Source organism: Camellia sinensis, chromosome 10, assembly GCF_055761805.1.
Source record: "Camellia sinensis isolate YWXY chromosome 10, ASM5576180v1, whole genome shotgun sequence".
NCBI classification, from domain to species: Eukaryota; Viridiplantae; Streptophyta; class Magnoliopsida; order Ericales; family Theaceae; genus Camellia; species Camellia sinensis.
The window spans coordinates 101477197-101487689 of NC_138970.1; the positions used below are offsets into that span (position 1 = coordinate 101477197).

Sequence of the window (10493 nt, forward strand, 5' to 3'; positions counted from 1 at the left end):
GCTAAAGAATAACGATGGTGTTAGTCATTTGACAACCCCTTGTAGAAGATAAGATCATCTTCATTTTTTTTGTCGAATATAATTTTGGGAAATTAAATAGTAAATTTATTTTTCTATACTTGTAATCCAATAATTTTTCTGGATATTTTTGCATCCCAATTAGTTTTCATGTTTGAAAATTTTGACACAGCAAATGTCATATCTTATAACTTTTTTTAATATTTTATGAACATTTATACCTCTTACAGTTATCGTATGTATTATCTTTCTCTATTATTCATTATGCAATATACTATATATTCACATAGCACTGATATTAGTTTTTCCTAAGCAATATATAGTTTTGGATTCGCCGAACGGTAGCAATGTACAATGATAGTTGTGTGAGTATTTTTCCAAAACTATGGGAGGGCATATTTTGATTCACTACAGCAAAAATAGTTAAATATTACACTTTGACAAATGAAACTATCTCATTTTTATTGAAAGCGTGATCACTACTATAAAAATAGTTAAAGATCACACTTTGACAAAAAAAAAAAATCTCACTTTTATTGGAAGTGTGATAAAAAAAATTAGATTGATATTTTAATCACACTTTATTTGATTGAGTGTGATAATATTTATTTTTTATGTTACTTTTCAATTAAGTGTGGTTATATATATATTTTTAATCACACATTCTAATTAAAGTGTGATTATATATACACTATTACTTTTTAATTAAGTGTGATTATATATATATATATATATTTTAATCACACATTCTAATTAAAGTGTGATTATTTATATATTTTTTAATCACACCTTCTAATTAAAGTATGATTATATATACATTATTACTTTCTAATCACACTTTTTAAATAAGTGTAATTATATAAAATATTCCAATTTGATTTTTATATAAAATATACAATTCTCAAATTCACGCCTCTGTTCTATCCATGAATGACAGATGACTTTTTTTTTGGGTGAATAAGTCATAAAATAAAACAAGAAAACTTACAAGAATATAAGGGGAATACCCCAGGCCCTAACAAAGCTATACAAAATTTACCAACTAAAACATATCTGCTAATATATAACTAGCTAGCACAAACAAAACAAGCCTATCAAAGCAGCCACAAATCTGTTAGCATACTGGTGCCATATTGTAGCAAATCTATTAGCAACAATCTGTAAGCAAAAACTAGCATACTAGCTGCCTCCATAACCTAGTTCAGAAGCACACACAAAAGAAGCCAATCAATGTTATGTTTTTCCATAGCAGCCACATACACCAAGATACATAAACCAAAAGCTTGAGAAAATAAAATAAGACCCAAAGCACAATCCGCAAGGGAATAGATAGAAACCTTAGAATATGAGCATAAAACCAGTTGGAATTCAGCTCCATACTTCCTATCCAAATGTGTAGCACCATCAAAATAAAAAAGACAACTGTCAAGCACACTCCATTCATTGAACTAGCGCAGGTTGCAGCCTGGTTCAAGATTACATTCTCCATATCTTTATACTTCCAAGTTTCAACATGACCTGTTAGGACCACCCACACAGATCCAACCAAAGGAAACCAAAAGAGTAATAACAGTGAAAAAGTCCTCCAATTCAACAAACAATCAAGGTCTTCCTTCACTAGACCCATAATGAAAAAAACCATGTGATAAGATTGAAATTCAGAGGACGACTCTTTCCATTCCCAATAAGATTGAATTTCACAAGCACACAGGTCTCATCTTATTGCCTTTTGTTCCCGGTCGGGAGGATTGGCTGGTACTTGAAGAAGGGTCGCTATGCTCATTGTGTAGGAACCAGAGGTCTGGTTTTCATAGCCGTTGTACTTGAATACCTAGCTACTGAAGTAACTCTCTCTCTCTCTCTCTCTCTCTCTCTCTCTCTGTGTGTGTTTCAAACTCTTTATTGTATAATCATCATCAAACCCTAACTCTTGATTTGTTCTTCACTAATTGTAATTCTTCATATTCACAAAGCTTCAGTTCGTATGTCAATGGCGAACTCATTCTCTGTTCGATTTGGATCTATGTTTTGATTTGGTTAGGTTTATCTGTTTTTTTTTCGATTAGCGTTTTGGTTTAATGGTTAGGGTTTTGTTTGAGACCTTTGTGTTTTTGCTAGTTTTTGATGAATTTGGGGGAATTATTTTGTCTCTGTCGATTTGCTCTTTTGAATACTTGTTTGAGGTGGTTCTGTTTGGTTAGTGAGAAAATGCAAGGTTATTGAAAAAAAATTTAACAGCAGATAATGAATTGCCTTATCTTTTCTTTTTGAAAATTTCATAGTTTGCCGATAAATTTCAATTTTTTTTTTTTTTTTGTAATATTATAGTTACTAAACCTTTAGGTTAACCTCAAGTAGTCTGAGTTGGGTTCTAGTTGGTTATTGAGAAAATGACGGAATTTCCACGTTATGCCTCAGAATACGAAGACACACACACACACACACACACACACACACACACACACCCTCTCTCTCTCTCTCTCTCTCTCTCTCTCTCGCTCTTGCTCTCACCTGGCGTTACCCTCACAATCTGTCTGTAGCAGTGGCGGCGGCGACTTCCCACTAGTTCTCCCTCCAACATCCAGGTATATCTCTCATCTACTCTCATCTGTTGTTCTCTCCTCATTTTCTGGGAGGATGCTTGGTGCTTCTTTTGCTTTTTTTTTTCGTTCTCTTTTTCCTAAGAAAATTGTATTTTATTTTTATTTATTTATTTAACTTTATGTTAAAGACTGAATCTTAGTGGAAGATCAAGAAATGTTATGTAGGGTTGTTTCTCAAGGTTGTTAGTTGAGATAGATATGCTTCAGTCTCCACCAAAAAATGAAAGACAGTGGATTTTGTCTGTGGGAGAAGGAAGCTATATCAAGCCAAGGCCAGAGGAGCATGGGGGTTGATATCCACATGTGATTGTAGAAAAGGAGCTTTTGGTGGTACATTTCTTGTTGGAGATGTTTGATGGTGCCTTTAGGATTCTTACTATTAGGGAAAAACCTTGGGGCTATTATTTTTATTTTATATTTTTGAGTGCGAGGGGTGCCTAATGAAGAGTTTGTTGACAGACCCAGAATTGAACCAAGGTTGGTCATCAATTTTGAGTATGAACTAAAAAATAATAATAATAATAATTATTTAATTTGAACTGAACCAAATTGAACTAAACTTTTGGTTGTCTATCTTATAATGAATATTTTAGAAATACTCATTTGCACGAAGCTACCAACTAGTGCAAATTTTGTTTGTTAAAGGCTTATTGATCTGCTAAAATCAAGACTTAGCTCAAAAGATCTTGAGTTATACTAGTGATGCTTGGTAGGTGGCTCAGTGTAGTAGTCCCTAGAACTTTCATAAAGAGAAACACAGATATTTCTTTATACTTACATGAAAGAAGTTCAAAATTTTAGCTGATGAATTCAACACCCTTCATTCAAAATAGTCTATAGAATTAATACAGAAGTTGTTGACAAGCTTTCATACAGTTTCTCTTTTTGGATGTGTCTGGACGCACACATGACAAAGTATTTAGAATTATTATTTTATGCTATGACCAAATAGTTCATCTTGCCCCATTTAACATCCTGTTGTAGACAGATGTAAACACGTGTTTATTTAGGTGTACATTAATAAATTTCCAAATTTTTTTTACCATTTTACAGATCCAAAATGAAGGATGTTATTTGTAGTTGAGAGCTAAAGATGCTCTGCTAAATGCTCTTTTTGTGGCTGCTAAAAGATTTACTTAAGGTCCCTTACAGGTGCTTTCTCTTCTTTATCCTGATTGGATCTGTGGGTGCTCTAATGCTTAAAACAGATGCAATTTTTGGGATATTCTATCAAAAAGCTCGATTGAATGTTAGATTTTGCTGATGCATCTTGTTTTTATTTTTATTTTTTTGTTTTGTTTTATTTTGGTGTTGTATTTATCATTTGAATTTGGTGTCTATTTATGTATTTGTTTTGGGTTATTTAAAGAAGTGTTTGATCAAAAGTTGGATTATCTTTGTGACAACTTTTAACACAAATCTGTCTTGCACTCTCTGCTCTTATACTTCATGCTGTCGAGCATAGTAAACCTATTGTCCTTATGGAAAAGTGACTCCTTATTTTGGTGCTCCTAACCTCTCTCTCTCTCTGTGGTTCTCACTAAGGTTTAAGCTCCTCAGATCCCGTACTACCCTACATGTTATACCGTACGTCTAAACCATGGTTTTTTAAAATGGGCCACAATGTAACTGTTACGTAACTGTATGAGTGGTTACCACCATCCGTTATGGCCGCTAGAGTGGTGTGATTGAGACACATATATGTTGTGTAATCTGCAGTTGCCCATTGAAAACCCCACCAATTTAGTGCTTTTGCTGCTGCTGCACTTAGTTGCTGCTGCTGTAGAGTTGTTTTTGCAGCTGCTGCAAGTTGCCCACTGAAAACCCCACCATTTTAGTAGCTCAGACCATATCTTCCACACTTTAGAGCACGATAACAGAACATGGTTGCTAGATTCAGTTTCACTTTTACAAAAAAGGGGCAGACATTACTAGAGCATCGTTTTTTTTTTTTTTTTTTTTTGCAAATAGTCAGCTGTTTTCACCCTCCATTACCAAGCGAACCAGCCAAAAAATTGGGTTTTGGGTGGGGCAACATTAAACCATAATAGCTTAGGCACAAGCAAATTGGATCCATGTTGGTCTTCAGCCCACCTTCAGCCACAAAACTGAGTTGAGAACACGGAAGCAAGATCAAAAAGTTGAAGAAGAAATATGTCACAAGAAATGTGATCGATATAAGAAGAAATGCTCCTAATTTTAAGGTTTTCATTCTCTCTCTCCAGCCAATCTCTTTATCTAGAGGACATACTTATGAGTTATGTGTGTGAGAGAGAGATTGTTTGCCAAGAAGTAATCTAATTTATGAAGAGGTCTAGTAAACATTTCTGTTAAATGAGAAGTTGGAGAGCTATAATATTTATTAGTTCTTGGCAGAGGATCACAAGCTGTTGATATCTTGTTTTGGGCTGACATAAACATAATTACATGAAGCCTTTGTTTTGAGTGATTTTCAGGTTTTTCTTTGGCAAATTCTTGGAACCAGATTTGCTGTATCTATGAAATTGTGGCTTCTTCTATCTTAGAACTATGTATTAGTTAAGCTTTGTATTGTCATAGTTTTCTTTATCTTTTTTTTCTTTCCTTTTTTTTAAAAATTTTTTTTTATAGCTTTTGGTGTGGTAGGAGTTAGTTGTTGGAAAGGAATATGATTCCCAGTTAAGGAAGCATTTTCCTTTTAAAAGGTGAAATCTTTCTAAATAATAGTTACATATGTTTTTCTTATATTTTGGGTCTACATTTTGGTACTTTGTGCTCATTTAGGACTGTGTTTGTTAAGTTTTGTGTCGTTATTTTATTTATTTATTTATTTATTATTATTATTTTGAATCTTGATTTTGGTGTTTCGTGCTCATTTAAGTATCATAGATTCATAGGTGTAGAGGAATAGGGAAGTGAATGATAGATATATCTGTAAGTTTCTGAATAAACTTGTATATTCAACTTGGATCGTAACTGAATTCGAAAAGGATCTTAGGAATAAGGGTCATGCGCATTATATGGGAACCCACTTTGGTTTCTTCCTGGCATATCTGCCTATGTGCATTTCTCTTATAATGTTTTCGTTTTTAGCAACTTAATTTTATTTTTGATAATAAGTTGGTAGTTGGTGTTTCTAGGTGGAACTGCTTCTTCTTTCTGTGTGGAGATGGGCTTTTCTTCAGTTGTACCTGTTGGTCACGATGATAGAGGCCTGCTTGCCTTAAAAACTGCACAGAGCCCATGCTTAACCAAATTTTGTCAATGTGAGAACCACCTACCTGGTTTAATGTGCCAATTACACATCTTTGAATTACTGAATAATGAAATCATTATCTTGCCTCAAATCATTTCCTATATTTTTTTAAGATTTATGCATCACAAGAATATTAATCTTATTTTGTGATTAGGCGGGACATGATTCGAACCTGCAGTCCGCTCATGGGAAAAGGACCACTTTTTATTTTTATGTTTAGTCCTTTACTTAAAAGGAAATTTCTTGAAAATCAGTTAAAAGCTGCACAGAGTCCTGTTGAACTCATGTTAAAATTGTGAATTTAATAAACACCATTTTTAGACACTAAAAACAAATAAACATAATACAATGAACTAATCAAATATATGTCTTTAATTTTACACAGTGTAGGCTCATTCTTGGACACAATATTTTTTATTTTTTATTTTTTTGTGTGTGACTAGGTAGTGGAACTCTTTGAAGAAAAGTGTGAGGTGTTCCCTGTTTGTAAATTATTTTCTTAAATAATTAAGTCCAAATTTTACTATAACTAAGTTGTTGGTTATAGTAAAATTCTATTGAACTTGCAATTTCTGTGGGTAAAGTGACATTTTGTTTTTATATGCTTCATGTCATGCTAGAGGTATTTAATGTTAAGACATTCGAAGGGGTGTGATCCATCGGACTTTGTCTTTTGTAAGACAATAACAATCTCTACAAAAATAGTAAGTTTGTTCATATGCTTCTAGCCGTTTCTGAATTAATTTGTTTTTATATTTTTCAGGTTAGAAATTTCTTGGAGAAGTGCAAAATATGGTCAAAGAATTCAAAATTTTAGTTTTTCAAGCTTTTTCATTTTTTAATATATGTAAACACAGTTTAAAACTTTTTATGTAATTCATTTGTATCTACTTTTAAACATATTTAACTTTCATTCAAGAAATATATAACGTTATTCCATTCAATATATGGTTGTGATTCAAAATATAGTATATAATGTGTATTGCTTTCTTCAAATGCGCGTACTAAAATAATATTGATTATTCTTCAAATCATTATTAATCACAGGTTTTATTAGATATTAATCACACTTAAAATCTGTGATCTAAATGTTTATGATCACAAGTTTTATTAGTTATTAATCACACTTAAAAGATGTGATCTAAATGTTATTAATCACACATAAAATTGGGTTCTAAATATTATTAATCATACTTAAAAGATGTGATCTAAACGTTATTAATCACATTCCCAAATATCACACTTCAATAAAACTTAAAAGGTATGATTAAATAACATAAATCACACAAAAAAAGTGTGATCTATATCTATTTTTGTAGTAGCGGATAAAAAAAATTAAAATGATATTTTAATCACACTTAATTTGAGTGAGTGTCATAATATTTATTTTAATCTCATTTTTTTAAATAGGTGTGATTATATCTTCTTTTTTTTAATCACATTTTCTAAGGAAGTGTGATTGTATGTTGTTTATACTAATAGTCTTCTAATATGCCACAAAATATATTTTTTAATGTTTGACATGAAAATCCTAAATTAATTAAATAAACATTTATTTTGATTTCATAGAGGGCTAGTAATATTGTACTCAAAGTTTAAAAATCATGCAACACTAACCCTTTTGAAGGTTTCATAGAGATACCTCAACTTAGTTCAAACCTGAGTTATTAACCATGAAATAAAGTATGAATAGGAATTTAACTTAACACATTCAAAACATGGATTTTAAAGGAGCATTAATTTCTGGATTGAAATATATAAAACTACTCAAGAATACAAAACTAACTCGTGAATCATTCTATTAGTTAAAAATGGAAACCCTAGCATGCTTCTAATGAAGATGTGAGAAGACCCTTAACATTACTTGAAGCTTTGATTCACAAGGAGGAAGGAAAAGATATAGTTGATGATTGGAATGGTCCAAGTAAACCCCAAGCCTCAAGAACACGCCAAACCTTCAAAGCGTTCTTCAATATTCCTTCAAAACTCAATCAAAACCCTCAATTTAACCTCACAAGTGACCCCATGTCCTGGGTAGTGGTGAGTCTGCTATAGTTTTGGGATGGGACTCTTATGAAAAAGCGAGAATAAAGAATTTGGAATGCCACCCCAATTGCAGGAAATTGAGAAAAGATGTTGTGTTCAATCGGGTGCATCCAAATCTGGAGGAAGTCTGTGAGCTTATAAAAGTAAGAATTGCAATGTGGGTAAATGATTCATCTCCTGCTGTGGTGTTTTCTTTCAACAATTTGGTGTTTAATCTTCATCAACTCGGATTTTCCAATATTTCATACTTAGTATTATTTCCTTTTATATAACGTTTCCTTATTTATATCGTTTCCTAAATTGTCTCATCTACATAAACTCCAATCATACTTTTAATCGCATATTAATCAATAAACAAAATGACACTACTACAGAAAATAGTTAAAGATCACATTTTGACAAATAAAACTATCTCATTTTTATTGGAAGTGTAACAAAAAAAATTAGATTGATATTTTAAGCACACTTAATTTGAGTGAGCGCGATAATAATTATTTTTAGTCCCATTTTTTAAATAAGTGTGATTATAACTTCTTCTTTTTTTCTTTTTTTTTCTTTTTTTATCACATTTTCTAAGTGTGATTGTATGTGGTCTATACTAATAGTCTTCTAATATGCCATAAAATATATTTATTAATGTTTGACATGAAAATCCTAAATTAATTAAATAATCATTTACTTTGATTTCATAGAAGGCTAACAATATTGTACTCGAAGTTTGTAAATTCATGCAACACTAACCCTTTTGAAGGTTTCATAGTGATATCTCAACTTAGTTCAATCATGAGTTATTAACCATGTAACAAAGTTTGAAGAGGAATTTAACTTAACACATTCAAAACATGGATTTTAATAGAGCATTAATTTCATGGATTGAAATATATAAAACTACTCATCAATACAAAACTAACTCATGAATCATGCTATTAGTTAAAAATAGAAACCCTAGCATGCTTCTAATGAAGATGTGAGAAGACCCTTACCTTTACTTGAGGCTTTGATTCACAAGGAGGAGGGAAATGATAGAGTTGATGGTTGGAATGGTGCATGTAAACCCCAAGCATCAAGAACACGCCAAACCTTCAAAGTGTTCTTCAATATTCTTTCAAAACTCAATCAATACCCTCTATTTAACCGTACAAGTGACACCATGTCCTGGGTAGTGGTGAGTCTACTGTAGTTTTGGGCAGGAACTAGTATGAAAAAGCGAGAATAAAGAATTTGGAATGTCACCCCAATTGCAGGAAATTGAGAAAAGATGTTGTGTTCAATCGGGTGTAGCCAAATCTGGAGGAAGCCTGTGAGCTTATAAAAGTAAGAATTGCAACGTGAGTAAAGGATTCATCTCCTACTATGGTGTTTTCTTTCAATGAATTGGTGTTTAATCTTCATCAAGTCAGATTTTCCAATATTTCATACTTAGTATTATTTCCTTATTTATAACGTTTCCTTATTTATGTCGTTTCCTAAATTGTATCGTCTACATAAACTCCAATCTTACTTTTAATCGCATATTAATCAATAAACAAAATGACACTACTACAACAATAGTTAAATATCACATTTTGACAAATGAAACTATCTCATTTTTATTGGAAGTGTAACAAAAAAAATTTGATTGATATTTTAAGCACACTTAATTTGAGTGAGCGTGATAATAATTATTTTTAGTCTCATTTTTTAAATAAGTGTGATTATAACTTCTTATTTTTTTCTTTTTTTCTTTTTTTATCACATTTTCTAAGTGTGATTGTATGTGGTCTATACTAATAGTCTTCTAATATGCCATAAATTGTATTTATTAATGTTTGACATGAAAATCCTAAATTAATTAAATAATCATTTACTTTGATTTCATAGAAGGCTAACAATATTGTACTCGAAGTTTGTAAATTCATGCAACACTAACCCTTTTGAAGGTTTCATAGTGATATCTCAACTTAGTTCAATCATGAGTTATTAACCATGTAACAAAGTTTGAAAAGGAATTTAACTTAACACATTCAAAACATGGATTTTAATGGAGCATTAATTTCATGAATTGAAATATATAAAACTACTTATCAATACAAAACAAACTCAGGAATCATGCTATTAGTAAAAAATAGAAACCTTAGCATGCTTCTAATGAAGATGTGAGAAGAGCCCTACCTTTACTTGATGCATTTATTCACAAGGAGGAGGGAAAAGATAGAGTTGATGGTTGGAATGGTGCGAGTAATCCGCAAGCATCAAGAACACGCCAAACCTTTGAAGTGTTCTTCAATATTCTTTCAAAACTCAATCAAAACCCTTTATTTAACCTCACAAGTGACACCATGTCCTGGGTAGTGGTGAGCTGCTGTAGTTTTGGGCTGGGACCATTATGAAAAAGCTAGAATAAAGAATTTGGAATGCCACCCCAATTGCAATTTACTGGTCTATTTGGAAATTGAGAAAAAATGTTGTGTTTAGTGTGGTGCAGCCAAATCTGGAGGAAGTCTGTGAGCTTATAAAAGTAAGAATTACAACTTGGGTAAATGATTCATCTCCTACTATGGTGTTTTCTTTCAATGATTTGGTGTTTAATCTTCATCAACTCAGATTTTGCA

The 10493-nt window shown here is 31.8% G+C and overlaps 1 long non-coding RNA gene across 1 annotated transcript; it reads left to right on the forward strand.

Moving 5' to 3' along the window:
- Positions 1–1114: 1114 nt before the first annotated feature.
- On the forward strand, positions 1115–3970 carry LOC114273652 (uncharacterized). The gene is made up of 2 exons (XR_014342424.1): positions 1115–3098; positions 3675–3970. It is a non-coding gene; the product is annotated as an uncharacterized LOC114273652 (long non-coding RNA).
- The last annotated feature ends 6523 nt before the right edge of the window (positions 3971–10493 follow it).